The sequence below is a fragment of the Schistocerca cancellata genome, chromosome 2, assembly GCF_023864275.1.
Source record: "Schistocerca cancellata isolate TAMUIC-IGC-003103 chromosome 2, iqSchCanc2.1, whole genome shotgun sequence".
In the NCBI taxonomy this organism is placed as follows: domain Eukaryota; kingdom Metazoa; phylum Arthropoda; class Insecta; order Orthoptera; family Acrididae; genus Schistocerca; species Schistocerca cancellata.
Genome location: NC_064627.1, coordinates 777,304,985 through 777,321,557, shown reverse-complemented (window position 1 = coordinate 777,321,557; position 16,573 = coordinate 777,304,985). Strand labels below are relative to the sequence as shown.

The following is a 16,573-nucleotide window of genomic DNA, read 5'->3' as shown; positions in this document are numbered from 1 at the left end:
AACCGAAGGACATCACACACACCCATGCCCGAGGCAGGATTCGAACCAGCGGCCGTAGCAGCCGCGCGCCTCCAGACTGTAGCGCCTTAGCAGTTACATGATGCAGATACCGAGGGGCATGTGATCGGCACATCGCTCTCCCGTCCATTGCCAGCTTTCGTGAACGGTGCCGCTGCTTCTCAGTCAAGTAGCTCCTCAATTGGACTCACAAGGGCTGAGAGCGTCTAACTTGCCAACAGCGCTCGGCAGAACCGGACGGTGGCCCATCCAAGTGCTACCCAAGCCCGACAGCGCTTAACTTCGGTGATCTGACGGGAACCGGTGTTACCACTGCGGCAAGGCAGTTGGCACTGCACAGTATTCTGAAATATTGTAATAAGTTTAAGAGACATCCGTTCGTTTAAATTGTGAAAGTAGAGAGATGAAATACAGGGAGCAAAAAGTTATCTACAACTTATGCAGTTACAGAGTCGAAGTAGAAGAAAAGGAGGCAGTTCATGAGAAATAAGTGAGGCAGGGTTGTGGCCTATTCGCGAGGTTGCTGAATGTGCACATCGTGAAAGCCTTGGAAACTTGTCGATGATATTGTAAATCCGTCAGAGTTGAAAAAAGACGCAAAATGGAAAGTGTCTTGAAGAGAGATTAAAAGATAAAATCAAGAAAAGTAAAATATAGGTAGTGGAATACATTGGAATAAATTCAGATGATACTGCGGGAATTAAAAAGTGGCGCACTAAAAGTAATAGATGACTTTTGCTCTGTGGGCAGCAAAATAACTGATGACGTCCGAAGTAGAGGCGATAAAATGCAGCTGGGAATAGCAAGAAAGCCATTTCTGAGTAAAGAGGCATTTGATAACATGGAATATAAATCTAAATGTTCGAAAATCTTATCCAAAGGTGTTTGTCGGGTATATAGTCTTGTAGGAAAGTGAAACATGGACGAGCAGCAGTTCTGACAATAAGAGAACAGACATATTTAAAATGTGAAATGATAATTAAATCAAGACCCTAAGCTGCCGACAGGCGTCGATATACATCAACGGGGACCTGGAATTGAACCCGGGATCTCCCGCGTACATGGCAGACGCTCTATCCATCTTTTTTCCATTTTTGTTCGATGTAGTTCATTGCGTTTGGTCTGGGCGGACATGACAAGACATTCGTGCAAGGTGATCGTCGAATCCGTGACTCAGATTTTTTATTACAGAGGGCGAGCAGCCCTCTGACCGAACACGCTGAGCTACCGCGCCGGCATACTAAGGGCACAGAGGGTAGTGCGGCTGTAGGGATTTATCCCTTGCACGCTCCCAGTGAGACCCGCATTCCCAGCTTAACGTCCACGCACTACATTCGTAGTGCCCCTGCCCATTACACTCATTACTCGCAGCAGACAATCTTACCGAGTCGCGTAAGAGTTCGGGCAGTACGTGTGCATCCGCACAGAAGAAGGTCAATGGCCGGTTAGCCTTAACTATATGAAGATGGTATCTGTTCTTTCGGACATGTGCGAAAGAATAGATACCATCATCATATATTTAAAATGTGGTGCTGAAGATGAATGCAATATTAGATGGGTAGATTATGTAACTAATAAGTAGGCACTGAATAGAAATGGGGAGAAATGAAATTTACGGCACATCTTGAGTAAAACAGACCGCGTCCGTAGCCGAATCTTTAGCGTCGCTGACATCGGTACGGAATTACGCGGGTTCGACTACCGCTGCCTCCTCGGATTTTTCTGAGGCAGCTATGGAGTGGGGTCTACTCAGCCTCGTGAGGTCTAATAATGAGCTACTTGAATAAAGAGGCAGTGGCTTCACCAGGATTCATTTACTGACAATAAAGACTGGACGGAATGGCGCCATGCTGATCACACACTGAGGTGACAAAAGTCGTCGAATAACGATATACACATATACATATAGCGTTAGTATGAAGTACATTTGGTATAAAAGGTCAGTACATTTGCAGAGCTGTCATTTGTACTCGGGATATGCTTGTGAAAAGGTTTCCGAGGCGGTTATGGGCGCACGACGGGGATTAACAGACTTTCAACGTGGAATGGCAGTTGGAGCTAGGCGCATGGGACATTTCATTTCGAAAGTCGTTAGGGATTTTAAAAGTCCGAGATCCACGGTGTCAAGAGTGTGCCAAGAATACCAGACTTCAAGTGTCCAACGGCCTTCACTTAACAACCGAAAGCAGCGGCGTTTGCATACAGATGTCAGTGCTAACAGACAAGCAGCTCTGCGTGAAATAGCCGTAGAAATCAATCTGGGACGTACAACGAACGTATCCGTTAGAACAGTGTGGCGAAACTTGGCGTTTAATGTGCCTTTGCTGACAGCACGACATCGCCTGCAGCTCCTCTCCTGGGTTCGTGACCATATCGGTTTGAGCCTAGACGATTGGAAAACGGTGGCTTGGTCAGATAAATCCCGATTTCAGTTGGTAAGGTTGATGTTAGGGTTCGAGTGTCGCGCAGACCCCACAAAGTCATGGACCCAAGTTGTCAAACAATGCACTGTGCAAGCTGGTGGTGGCTTCATAATTTTGTGAACTGTGTTTACTTGGAATGAAGTGGGTCCTCTGGTCCTACTGAACCGATCATTCATTGGACCCGGTTATATTCGGCTCCTTGGAGACCATTTGTAGCCATTCGTGGACTCCATGATCCCAAACAATGATAGAATTTTTATGCATGACAATGCGTCATGTCACCGGTCCACGATTCTTCGCGACTGGTTTGAAGAACATTCTGGACAGTTAAAGCCAATGGTGTGGCCATCCAGGTCGCCCAACATGAATCCCACCGAACATTTATGGGACATAATCGAGAGGTCAGTTTATGCACAAAATCATGCATCGGCAACCCTTTCGCAATTACGGACGGCTATGGAGGCAGTATTTCTGCAGGGGACTTCAAGCAACTTGCTGAGTCCATTTCAAGCCGAGTTACTGCGCAAACGCAGAGGAAAAAGAAGTCCGACGCGATATTAGGAGTTATCCCACGACTTTTGGCTCCTCGGTGTACGTTCCCATTTGAGTGTAAGTCCAGCCACCAATATTTTAGAAGAACTTTGTACAAAGGTGGCGGTACATCCACTGAAAATATTAATTGTTCTGCTGTTGAACCGAATAACGCAACGGATTAATTTGCCTCTGCAAGTTAGTAATATCCTTTCTAACAATAGTAAGTCTAAACTTCAAAAAGTGATTACTTACGTAGTTTTGCATTACATAATACACATCGTGGATAAACATAGTGCTTATATTTACTGTCTGACAAAAAAGTGAAGCATCCAGAAGGCATGGTCGGATGGCTATGTAACTTCGTTCACGTACAAACCATCGACGATTATAGAGTTGCAAATGTCTGTTGGGGGAAAAAAAATTATTCAAATGTGTGTGAAATCTTATGGGACTTAACTGCCAAGGTCATCAGTCCCTAAGCTTACACACTACTTAACCTAAATTATCCTAAGGACAAACACACACACCCATGCCCGAGGGAGGACTCGAACCTCCGCCGGGACCAGCCGCACAGTCCATGACTGCAGTGCCTGAGACCGCTCGGCTAATCCCGCGCGGCAAATGTCTGTAAAAGATAGAATGGCCACCAGATGGCACTAGTCTTACTCAAGTAGCCAGGCATGTTAAGGTGTATAAAGGACGTGAACAGCGTCATATGTTGAGTGACAGTTATGAAAGATCGGTAGATTCAGTGTAGACGTCTGAAACTACGTTATCAGCAGCGGACATAGTTTGAAAAGGGTCTCATTTTAGGTCTCATTTTAGGCGTCTGGGCGACTCATGCAGTACACAGGTATGTGAGGCATTCGGATATGGCAGTTGTCCGATCGTGAACTGCATGGGAGCATGAAGATAGGCAGACTCACCACCAAGTTTCCGGTCGACCAGGTCTGGCAACTGCAAGGGCGGATAGCTGCGTTGTGCACCGAACACACTGTAACTCATAAACTTCTGCACCTGCCACCAGAGAACTACAAACGAACTCCCTGCAAAAGCAGTGTCATCTCGCACCATTTGTAAGAGTTTTGCAACGGACGTAATAGGGAATTACCGTCCCCTGTGTAGGCTCCAGTTGGCTCCAGTTGACAACGCAACACAAACTATTAGATTTAGTGTGGTGCCCTGCCTGGGAAGCATGGTCTCCTATTCTGTCGAGTCGACAGTGTTCAGTGTTCAGCAATGAACCGTGTTTCTGCACTACTGCGGATTACCATCGTCGACGAGTGTGACGACGTTCTCAATCTTCCAGTGGTTCGGAGAGGGACAGCCGTGTTACTCCAGGCGTCATGATGTGGGGAACCATCGTGTACGGCTCAAATGGCTCTGAGCACTATGGGACTCAACATCTTAGGTCATAAGTCCCCTAGAACTTAGAACTACTTAAACCTAACTAACCTAAGGACATCACACACACCCATGCCCGAGGCAGGATTCGAACCTGCGACCGTAGCAGTCCCGCGGTTCCGGACTGCAGCGCCAGAACCGCTAGACCACCGCGGCCGGCGAACCATCGTGTATTACCTCAGATCACCGCTGGTAGTGACTGAGGGAGATGTGGTGGCACAATGGCTCGTTAAGGACATCCTGCATCCTCATGCATTACCTAGTATCATGGAACAATTTTTCAACAGGACAATGCTCGTCAGACATGGGAATTGTCTCTACGAACTGTCTGCGTGAGGTTAAGGTAGTCCCTTGCCCAACATGATCCTCAGCTCTGTCAGCGACAGACCATGTGTGCGACCAGCTACGATGTCGACTCCCTCCCACCACCAGTATTCAGGACTTCAAGGACCAGTTACACAGATGTGGGCCAAGTTGGCTCAAAGAGGATGCAACGGCTCTACGACATCGTTCCCAACAGAATCAGTGATGCATAAAGGCCACAGGGTGTCCGACGTCATACTGATAACTAGGATCATACTTTCAGGTCCCTTGTAAATCTGACCTGATCTTGTAATCACTGAAATAACCCCACATACTAGGGAAGTCTCGTTTTGTTCCCATTTCTCTCTCTCCCCCCTCCCCCTTCTCACGGACGCTTGACTTTTTGTCATGCGGTGAACGGGTTAAAACTAAGCATTAAAAAGCTAGCTGGGAGTCGACTTTGCCCTCAGGAAAAGAATGGGGCTTCCTAATGCGAGACGCCCAGCGTGAATAGAACGATGAACGAACCTAAACTGTAATTGCAGGCGTGTGCACGAGTGACGCCGTACAGTGAACTTCGTTCGCTACGTAAAAACCCGCTAACCACAGACGCCAGCTCGGTGCTGACGCCGACAGAGGCCGGGGCGCCGGCGAGGCGACGCGATGTCGAGGTCCGGTGCTATTCTGGGCGCCAGCTGGCAGCCGTGACGTCACGCTCATTGCGGCGCAAGGCGCATGCAGCGGCGCCCGGCGACGCGCACTCGCCCACGGCGTCATCGCACTACAGTAGGTCACACGCCACGCGCGGCGCGAGAAGCAAGTGACAGCGCCCGGTCAGTAGGTTTCCACTGGACGCGGCGCATTAGAGAAATATTTTTGATGCTCACCTATCCACTGCTACGTATACATTTGTACTCTGCGCACTACCGTTTCGTGAACGGTAGAGAGTATATAGCGAATCGTCTGCATATACACTATGTGATCAAAAGTATCCGGACACCAGGCTGAAAATGACTTAAGAGGTTCGCGGCGCCCTCCATCGGTAATGCTGGTATTCAATATGGTGTTGGCCCACCCTTAGCCTTGATGACAACTTCCACTCTCGCTGGCATACGTTCAATCAGGTACTGGAAGGTTTCTTGGGGAATGACAGCCCATCCTTCAGGGAGTGCTGCAATGAGGAGAGGTATCGATGTCGGTCGGTGAGGGCTGGCACGAAGTGGGCATTCCAAAACATCCCAAAGGTGTTCTGTAGGATTCAGGTCAGGACTCTGTGCAGGCCAGTCCATTACAGGGACGTTATTCTCCAGTAACCACTCCACCACAGGCCGTGAATTATGAACAGGTGCTCGATCGTGTTGAAAGATGCAATCGCCATCCCCGAATTGCTCTTCAACAGTGGGAAGCAAGAAGGTGCTTACATCAATGTAGGCCTGTGCTGTGATACTGAAACGCAAAACAACAAGGAGTGCAAACCCCCTCCGTGAAAACCACGACCACACCATAACACCACCGCCTCCAAATTTTACTGTTGGCACTAAACACAATGGCAGATGACGTTCACCTGGCATTCGCCATACCCACACCCTGTCATCGGATCGCCACATTGTGTACCGTGATTCGTCACTCCACACAACGTTTTTCCACTGTTCGATTGTCCAATGTTTACGCTCCTACACCAAGCGAGGCGTCGTTTGGCATTTACCGGCGTGATGTGTGTCTTATGAGCAACCTCCCGACCATGAAATCCAAGTTTCCTTACCTCCTGCCTAACTGCAATATACTTGCAGTGGGTCCTGATGCAGTTTGGACTTCCTGTGTGATGGTCTGGATATATGTCTGCCTATTACACATTACGAACCTCTTCAACTGTCGGCAGTCTGTCAGTCAATAGCCGGCCGCGGTGGCCGTGCGGTTCTAGGCGCTCCAGTCCGGAGCCACGCTGCTGCTGCGGTCGCAGGTTCGAATCCTGCCTCGGGCATGGGTGTGTGTGATGTCCTTAGGTTAGTTAGGTTTAAGTAGTTCTAAGTTCTAGGGTACTGATGACCACAGCAGTTGAGTCCCATAGTGCTCAGAGCCATTTGAACCATTTTTTTGTCAGTCAATAGACGAGGTCGGGCTGTACGCTTTTGTGATGTACGTGTACCTTCACGTTTCCACTTCACTATGACATCGGAAATAGTGGACCTAGGGATGTTTAGGAGTGTGGAAATATCGCGTATAAACGTATGACACAAGTGACACGCAATCACCTGACCACGTTCCAAGCCCGTGAGTTCCACGGAGCACCACATTCAGCTCTCTCTCGATGTCTATTGACTACTGAGGTCGCTGATATGGAATACCTGGCAGTAGATGGTAGCACAATGCACCTAAGACGAAAAACGTATGTTTTTGGGGGTGTCCGCATACTTTTGATCACTCAGTGTACATCTATACTGCGTAAGGTACCTTGCGGTGTGTGGCGGAGGGGATTTCCGGTACCCCTCTCGTTTTTCCACATCCCTGCTCCCTTTGCGAATGGTGACTGGAGACGAACGACAGCTCGTAAATCTGCACGAAAACTCTAATTTATTTGATTTTTGAGCTGTCATCATTTCTTGAGACGTATATAGGAGGAAGTAATACGTTATCAGACTCTTCTTGGAACGAACATTTTCGGATCAGCAACAGGAAACCTCTCTGTGACGCGCAAGACCTCTGCTTCTGTATGCACGTCTAGTTGTACATAAATACTCGGAAAGCCACAGTACAACGCATGACGGAGGGTACCACGTACCACTACTAGTCGTTTCGTTTCCTGTTCCAATTGCAAAGAGGCCGAGGGAAACAATTAGTGTCTAAAAACGTCCGTACGGACTCATAACTTCTCGCATTTCATCTTAGTGATGGTTCAAATGGCTCTAAGCACTATGGGAATTAACATCTGGGGTCATCAGTCTCCTAGACTTAGAACTACTTAAACGTAACGAACCTAATGACATCACACACATCCATGCCCGAGGCAGGATGCGAACCTGAGACCGTAGCAGCAGCACGGTTCCGGACTGAAGCGCCTAGAAACTCTCAGCCAGAACGGCCGGCATCTTAGTGATCCTTATGCAGAATTTATGTAGGCGGCAGTAGAATCGTTCTGCAGTCGGTCTCAAATGCTTGTTCTCTAAACTTCCGCGATAGAGCTTCGCGAAACGCCCTCACTCCAGGGATTGCCATTTGAGTTCACGGAGCATCTCCGTAATACTTGCGTGCTGATCGAACTTACAGGTAACAAATTTAGCAGCACGCCTCTGAATTGCTACGATGCCTTCCTTTAATCCGATATGATGGGGTTCCCAAACATTTGAACAGTACTCAAGAATAGGCCACACTCTGTATGACGTCTCCTTTATGGATGAGCTACACTTTCCCAAAATTCTTCCAATAAAACGAAGTCGAGCATTCGCCTCCCCTGCTACCAACCTCACGCGCTCGTTCCATTTCACATAGTCTTGTAACGTTACGCCTAGATATTTAATCGATGTGACTGCGTCAAGCACCCTACTGATACTGTATTCGAACGTTACAGGATTGTTTTTCCTACTCATCCGCATAATTTACATTATTTTGCATTTAGAGGAAGCTACCACTCATCACATCCACTACAAGTTCTGTCTAAGTCATCTTTTATATTCTTACATTCAACAATGACACCTTACCATACATCACAAAGTCATCAGCAAACAGCCCTAAATGGCTTCTCACCCCGTTCGTCAGATCTTTCATACATACAGAGAATAAGAGCGATCCTGCCACAGTTCCCTGGGCCACTTCTGACGATACCCTTGTCTCTGGCCGCGCGGGGAAGCCGCGCGGTCTAAGGCGTCTCGTCACGGTCCGCGCGGCTTCCCCCGTCGGAGGTTCGAGTCCTCCCTTGGCCAAGGGTGTGTGTGTGTGTGTCGTCCTTAGTTAATTTAAGTTAGATTAAGTAGTGCGTTGTGGTGTCACCGCCAGACATCACACTTGCTAGGTGGTAGCCTTTAAATCGGCCGCGGGCCGTTAGTATACGTCGGACCCGCGTGTCGCCACTGTCAGTGATTGCAGACCGAGCGCCGCCACACGGCAGGTCTAGAGAGACTTCCTAGCACTCGCCCCAGTTGTACAACCGACTTTGCTAGCGATGGTTCACTGACAAAATACGCTCTCATTTGCCGAGACGATAGTTAGCATAGCCTTCAGCTACGTCATTTGCTACGACCTAGCAAGGCCCCATTACCAGTTACTATTGATACTGAGTCATGTACAGTCAAGAGCGACGCTCATCATCAATGGATTAAAGTTAAGCATTCCACCAGCTACGTCCGTTTTTCTTAAGTCTAAATTCCTTGTCCTGTTCCAGACCTCACGCCAGCCTGCGTGAGCTAAAACGCGTGCCTTTCGGCTTCCTCTAGTACCCGGTGTTGGCTCTCCTGCCAACCCACAACATGCGTAAGCTTAGGAACCGATGACCTCAGCAGTTTGGACCCACAAGACCTTACCACAAAAATTTCCTTGTCCCTGCCGCTCACATATCTGGGAACCTATGGCGTATGCTCACACCTTCGTCAAAAGTCTGCAGTGGGGCAACGTGTCAAACACTTTCCGGATATATAGGAATATGGATTCGCCTGTTGCCCTCTGCCCTCCATCCATAGTTTGTAGGATATCATGTGAGAATATGGCACGCTGAGTTTCACACGAGCGATGCTTTCTAAACCCGTGCTGATATGTGGACATAAGAAGATTATTCTGTCTCAAGGAAATTTAATGTATTCGAACTCAGAATATGTTAAAGAATTCTGGAGCAAATCGATGTTAAGGATATTCGACTATAACTATGTCGACAATTCTTTTTTGTTTCTTGTATACTCTCTTCCGGCATCGCCCACATAAGTTTGTCGAGCTTCTCCGTAACGCTCTCATAATCCCTGGACGAAACGTGCCGCTCTCCGTTCGACCTCCTCTTCATCTTCTATTAATCTAACCTGGTTAGGATCCCAGCCTGATGAACAATACTCAAGAACTGGTCGAACAAATGCTTTTTAAGCCACTGCCTTCACAGATGAGTTACAGTTCATTAAGTTTCTTCCGACAAATCTCACTCTGACATCTGCTTTTTCTACATTTAGTTCACTCTGGAAGGTTGGTTCCGCCTGTGCTCTCTCCTCTGCAGGCGTTCCTGCATATCGCCTCAGTCTCCTGGGGTCGTAACTATCCGATAGACAATAATGTCATCTGTCAACAGTCACAAGGATATTCCGACGTTATCTACTTTTTATAAAATTTATATACACTGGCGGTAAAGGAAAAAAAAGGAACTGGAGCACGCAGAAGGGGAGGACGAAACGAAAGGTCATAGGTTGAGAAAGGGTGTGACGTTATTGATCATTTTTACGAAGAATATGGCTGTATGAGCCGTCGTATCAGTATGTCACTGCACTCCCTCTGGCACAGTTGCGTGCACTGATTCGATTGAGAAGGGTGTCATTAAAGCTGTTGAGGATATTGCCTGATTCGACCATGCCTTCAAATGGAGAACCACAATGAGGCCCCTTTCCAACTCTGACAAAGCTGATAACGGTGTCTCAAATGAGTACGTGGCATCTTCGTGTCTTTCACAGTCATCAATCAACATCTGCCGCTGTCCATTGCTTTTGAATACCCTACTAGCCCTGGTAACATCATTTACCACCTCCAACGCTAATGCACTGTGGTGACCCTTTACCTAATCAGCCAGCCGCAGTGGCCGAGCGGTTCTAGGCGCTACAGTCTGGAACCGCCCGAACGCTACGCCCTTAGGTTAGTTAGGTTTAAGTAGTTCTAAGTTCTAGGGGACTGATGACCTCAGAAGTTAAGTCCCATAGTGCTCAGAGCCATTTGGACCATCTTACCTAATCGTATATGAGGGCAGGCTGAAAATTAAGGCTCCGAATTTTTTATGTGAAAGGTCTTAAAGCTTTTTAAATAAAACATAATTGTTAACATTCTACGTATTTATTGTTCACGTTTATATTTTTTTTTTCAACATAGTTATCCTGACGATAAACACATCTCTCCTGAGAAGAAACCAGTTTGTTGATACCGTCATTGTAGAATGTCTGAATTTGTTGACAGAGTCACAACCTCAGCTCTGCTTACACCGATTCATCGCTATCAAAGTGAATTCTTCGAAGGTGTTCTTTAACTTTGGAAATAGTTGAAAATTGGAAGCCGGCCGGTGTGGCCGAGCGGTTCTAGGCGCTTCAGTCTGGAGCCGCGCGACCGCTACGGTCGCAGGTTCGAATCCTGACTCGGGCATGGACGTGTGTCATGTCCTTAGGTTAGTTAGGTTTAAGTAGTTCTAAGGTCTAGGGGACTGATGACCTCAGATGTTAAGTCCCATAATGCTCAGAGCCATTTGAACAATTTTTTTTTTTTTTTAATTTGGACGGGGCAAGACTAGACTGTATCGAGGATGGTCCATGACAGTGCATCCACGATGTCGGATTGTTGCAGATGTCACAGCGCTCGTGTGTGGTCTGGCATTGTCATCCTGAAGGAGAAGATGCTCCATGTGTGGACGAACTTTTCGAACTCGAAACTCAGCTACAGCACGCCGTTTCTCAAGCGCCGATGTACACTACTGGACATTAAAATTTCTACACCAAGAAGAAATGCAGATGATAAACGGGTATTCATTGGACAAATATATTACACTAGAACTAACATGTGATTACATTTTCACGCAATTTGGGTGCATAGATCCCGAGAAATCAGTACCCAGAACAACCACCTCTGGCCGTAATAACGGCCTTGATACGCCTGGGCATTGAGTCAAACAGAGCTTGGATGGCGTGTACAGGTACAGCTGCCCATGCAGCTTCAACACGATAATACCACAGTTCATTAAGAATAGTGACTGGCGTATTGTGACGAGCCAGTTGCTCGGCCACCACTGACCAAGCGTTTTCAATTGGTGAGCGATCTGGAGAATGTGCTGGCCAGGGCAGCAGTCGAACATTTTCTGTATCCAGAAAGGCCCGTACAGGACCTGCAATATGCGGTCGTGCATTATCCTACTGAAATGTAGGGTTTCGCAGGGATCGAATGAAGGGTAAGCCACGGGTCGTAACACATCTGAAATGTAACATCCACTGTTCAAAGTGCCGTAAATGTGAACAAGAGGTGACCGAGACGTGTAACCAGTGGCACCCCATACGATAAAGCCCTGTGATACGCCAGTATGGCGATGACGAATACACGATTCCAATGTGCGTTCACCGCGATGTCGCCAAACACGGATGCGACCATCATGATGCTGTAAACAGAATCTGGATCCATCCGAAAAAATGACGTTTTGCCATTCGTGCACCCAAGTTCGTCGTTGAGTACACCATCGCAGTCGTTCCTGTCTGTGATGCACCGTCAAGGGTAACCGCAGCCATGGTCTCCAAGCTGATGGTCCATGCTGCTGCAAACGTCGTCGAACTGTTCGTGCAGTTGGTTGTTGTCTTGCAAATGTCCCCATCTGTTGACTCTGGGATCGAGACGTGGCTGCACGATCCGTTACAGCCACGCGGATAAGATGCCTGTCATCTCGACTGCTACTGATACGAGGCCTTTGTGATCCAGCACGGTGTTCCGTATTACCCTCCTGAACCCACCGATTCCATATTCTGCTAACAGTCATTGGATCTAAACCAACGCGAGCAGCAATGTCGCTATACGATACCCGCACATGCGATAGGCTACAATCCAATCTTTATCAAAGTCGGAAACGTGATGGTACGCATTTCTCCTCCTTAGACGAGACATCACAACAACGTTTCACCAGGCAACGCCGGTCAACTGCTGATTGTGTATGAGAAATCGGTTCGAAACTTTCCTCATGCCAGCACGTTGTAGGTGTCGCCACGGGCGCCAACCTTGTGTGAATGCTCTGAAAACAGCATCTTCTTCCTGTCGGTTGAATTTCGTGTCTGTAGCACGGCATCTTCGTGGTGTAGCAATTTTAATGGTCAGTAGTGTATTCACGTCACACACCACCATGTAACACGATACAATTCGAAGCCCTCTAGCGGCTCTGGGTGTGTGTATGTAGACGTGAAGAATAAAGATCTAGAATGTTAACAATGTTTGTTTTACTCAAAAATCTTTAAGAATTTTCACATGAAAAATTCGGAGGCACTACTTTTCAGTATGCCCTCGTATGTACTCGCCAATGGTAAGTACACGTACTAAATACCATTGAAATCCGACCATGTCTTCTGGTTGCTTCAATTTTTTGTCAGGCAATGTTTATTGTGAACACTGAGGCGTATATAACACTTCATTGCGGTATTTCGATAACTGCCTTTACATCTGTCGATTTCGTCCCATTATGAACAACCTACTGAGTTCTGTCTGTAAGGATGTCCCGACCAGTACAAACCTGGTCCGATACCCTGTAAAGCTTGCATTTTGTTTGCACGGCAGTTCGGAATTGTATTCCTACCAGAAGTCAAGGAACATCATAACCTTGGCACTCTTGTAGGCTGTTTTTTGGATCTCGTTAAAGAAGTGAGGACCATCTTCCTCTCCTCAATAACTCCGCAATCGAGAAAAATTTTGTCGATACTGGTTTGTACAACCTACGATATCCCTGCAAGCTGAAAGTAGGAATATGTTGGTTGATTCGTATGGGAAAGCGTGTTCTTAGAGTTTTGAGAACATGTGTTTTCCTTGCAGCGTCTTCCATCGCAATTTATCAAGCATTCTGTGGCACTCTGAAGTTAGCAAACCTGAAGCTCTTCTTCACTGTTTCTTCTGCGGATAGAACTTGGTAAGGGTTCCAGGTTGACGATCAAAGCAAAATTGATGATGTACTCCATGTCCACCGATCTTATGCTAATCCTACTCAAAACAGACCACATATGCAGCAAGTACCTCCAATTACATCCAAAGACTTACTTTCGTACATTCAGTTGGAACACTTTCGACGGTCAACAGCACTGTGAAAAAACCACTACCGATGCCGTTAGGAGTTATGTACTTTCTTTCAATCATCAGATTGGTCTGATATTATCTTTCATCTTTTTTTTTCGTAAGCTGATTTTTCAGCTCACCTCAGTCACTGTGTTTTCAGTTACTGTGTTTTCCCCTCCTTCCCTTTTACGTTCATGAACGGTGAGCGGGAAGTATTATTTCGGTAAAACTTCCTATTTGCTCTAATTTCTCTAATTTTGACGTTGTGATTATTTGCAGAGACATATGTAGGATTAAGTACTATGTTGCTCTAATCTTTCTGGAATTTCAATAGTAAACCTCTCCAGTTGTACACAAGGCCTCTCACGTAGCGTTTGCCAATGGAGTTTGTCGGACATTCCCCTAACGGCTCTCATGCCAACTAAATGATCCCACGATGAAACGAGCCCCTCTTATTAGCAACTTCTTATCTCTTCTATGAATCCAACCAGTTACGGTTTGCTAAAGAAAGGAGAAGGCAGCGGCAGGATGTAGCTTTGAGTCCGTTCGTTAGTCGCACTTTTATACTGTAATTAGTGGAATACTGTCTACGAGACGCGAAGATTCAAGTTCCATTTCTGATGAGGCATGCGGTTTTAACTTCTCACATACATCGATATTCAAGGGTATCTTTGAACATGTTTTAGTAAACACGTACTTTTCCTAGTAGTTACGTTTCACACATTTCTCTCGTCGCCTATATTTCCTAGTACTTCACCTTTTCGTGACGTAACTGTCCAATTAATATTTGATGTCTTTCTACAGCACCAAATTTGAAACGTTTCAAGCTATTTCTTCTCTGCTATTCACATTGTCAATACGTTCACTTTGGGACAAGAGTTGCTGAATCCCATTTCATTATTTTAATTAGAGATCTTCAGTCGAAAACAGCTTTATTTATCTGAATTTCGGTGTCTATCACGCTACTTCAGACTTAAGTAATTCTATTTCATATATGGAATGTTTTTTAACTTCTTCTAACCTCTTCTAATCTTTTGCAAGTCTTTTATTCCGTTTTTGCTACATGTCCTTCGTTATTTCCTGTTTTACTTTCTATCGTATTTAAAAATATTTGTGCCTGTCAGTTCCGCTCAACATGTCTTTCTTTCGGTCAAACAACAATAGTGTCCTAAACCTGAGGTTTTGTCGAGGTGGTTGAATTGACGCCTAGGAACGTGAGAACATGCCACGAAATTATAACATCTATTTTTTGTATTATTACCCGTGTTTTGTAGTGCTCTTTCTATTCTTGGAGGCAATGAGAGGAACAATGAAACAGACTAGGGGCTGAATAACATTTCACTCCTCGAAATTAGATTTACTGGTTTTCGATATGGCTTGTGCTACGATGCGAAACAAATTAGAGAAAACTACAAATACACACTGCGCCAGAGGTATTACTGCACTGTGGCTCCATAGAACGTATGTTCCAAAGTGTGAGCTCGTGTTAAAGCGCAGGCACCCTCGAAAACATATCACTTGTTTACCGGTTTTGTAAAACTAAGTTATCACCACCTACATGTCTCGATGCATGTAGTTTGGTATTTGTGAAAACAGCCAAATTGTTTTCCTCCTAAAATACGCGTAGCCAGAAAGAATGCAACGCTCTTTTCACCACGGGCACACGGGATTTATAGTCAGACATAAAGGGAAAGGAAATATTTACAGGGAGGCGAAGAAACGAGAAAACAAAATGTCGAGCGCTCCTGACGGAGAATATGTGTCGTGGCTGAACACTGCATTAGCACAAACGTAGTAGTGTTTATGAGGAACTTCTCCGATGGACTTGAAAAAAAAATTGTAAAAGTATTCAGGCTGCCTGCTTAGAACAAAGGAAGATAAGGAATTATCACATATAGTGTCTTATGGAGCAATACACATAGCTATTTATTTCTAATAGGTTTAAGGCAGAAACGAAGATCGGTGTAAAGAGAATGATATACTAAGGCCCAAGCACTCTCCCGCATGTTGATGATAGCCCGGGCAAAATGGTGCAGTCATCAAGACACCGGACACGTCTTCGGGAGGCAAATTCCGGACTAGCCATCCAGATTTAGGTTTTCTGTGGTTTCGCAAAATCGCTTGGGGCAAATGCCAGGGTGGCTCCCTTGAAAAGTACATGGCCGATACCCATCCTTATCGTTGTCCAATTAACGCCTCTGTTACGTCTACAGTGGCTTAGGGGTTTAATCCTAATCGAGATTTTGTTTTCGTGAAAGGTAATGTCTATGCTTAAGTGGAAATTCTGTCTTGAAATGTTGTCTGGTAAGGGTATGTAAACACCGAAGTCATAGCGCTTTGATGTATGGGGAGCGAAGTGTATCTTTCTTCTTTAATACCGAGTGAATGATGGCAATAGCATCCTATTCTGGAAGGACCAAGTTCATGTTGCTACCTGTAAATCGTGTTTAGGTTTTTCTTGTCTTCTCAGAACTACTGCTGGTGAATGCTGGAAAGGCTCCTTTAAGAAAGGGACGGAAGATTCCATTCCATAGTTTTCCACAACCGAGCCATTGTCCCATCTCAAACGATCTCGAAGTCGACATAATATAGAACTCTAACTTTCCTTCTTTGTTCCCTCTTATTACTTGCATTTTCAAGAACCAGGCAAGAATCTGTGCCTCATTCACGAAACACCACATAAACGAGAGCTTTGCGGTGTATGGAAGAAATTTGTTTTTATTTCGAATTCCAAGTGTCCCTGCGCTCGACTGTGCATGAAACTTTAGATTAGGTGTTTGTACTTTACAATTTATCCGTTAAGGCATCTGGGAGAAGTAGGAAAGCTATTTTAACGACAAGTATTAATTGAATTAGCCACCCATTGCAGAATAAGTTTGACTCTGAAGGAGCTATTATAAAACCGTTCGGGTCAAGCCCAAGCAGCTGACGCT

General features: G+C 46.0%; 1 pseudogene; it reads right to left on the bottom strand.

Moving 5' to 3' along the window:
- Nucleotides 1-230: 230 nt before the first annotated feature.
- Nucleotides 231-349, bottom strand: LOC126164281 (5S ribosomal RNA; annotated as a pseudogene).
- Nucleotides 350-16,573: the final 16,224 nt, after the last annotated feature.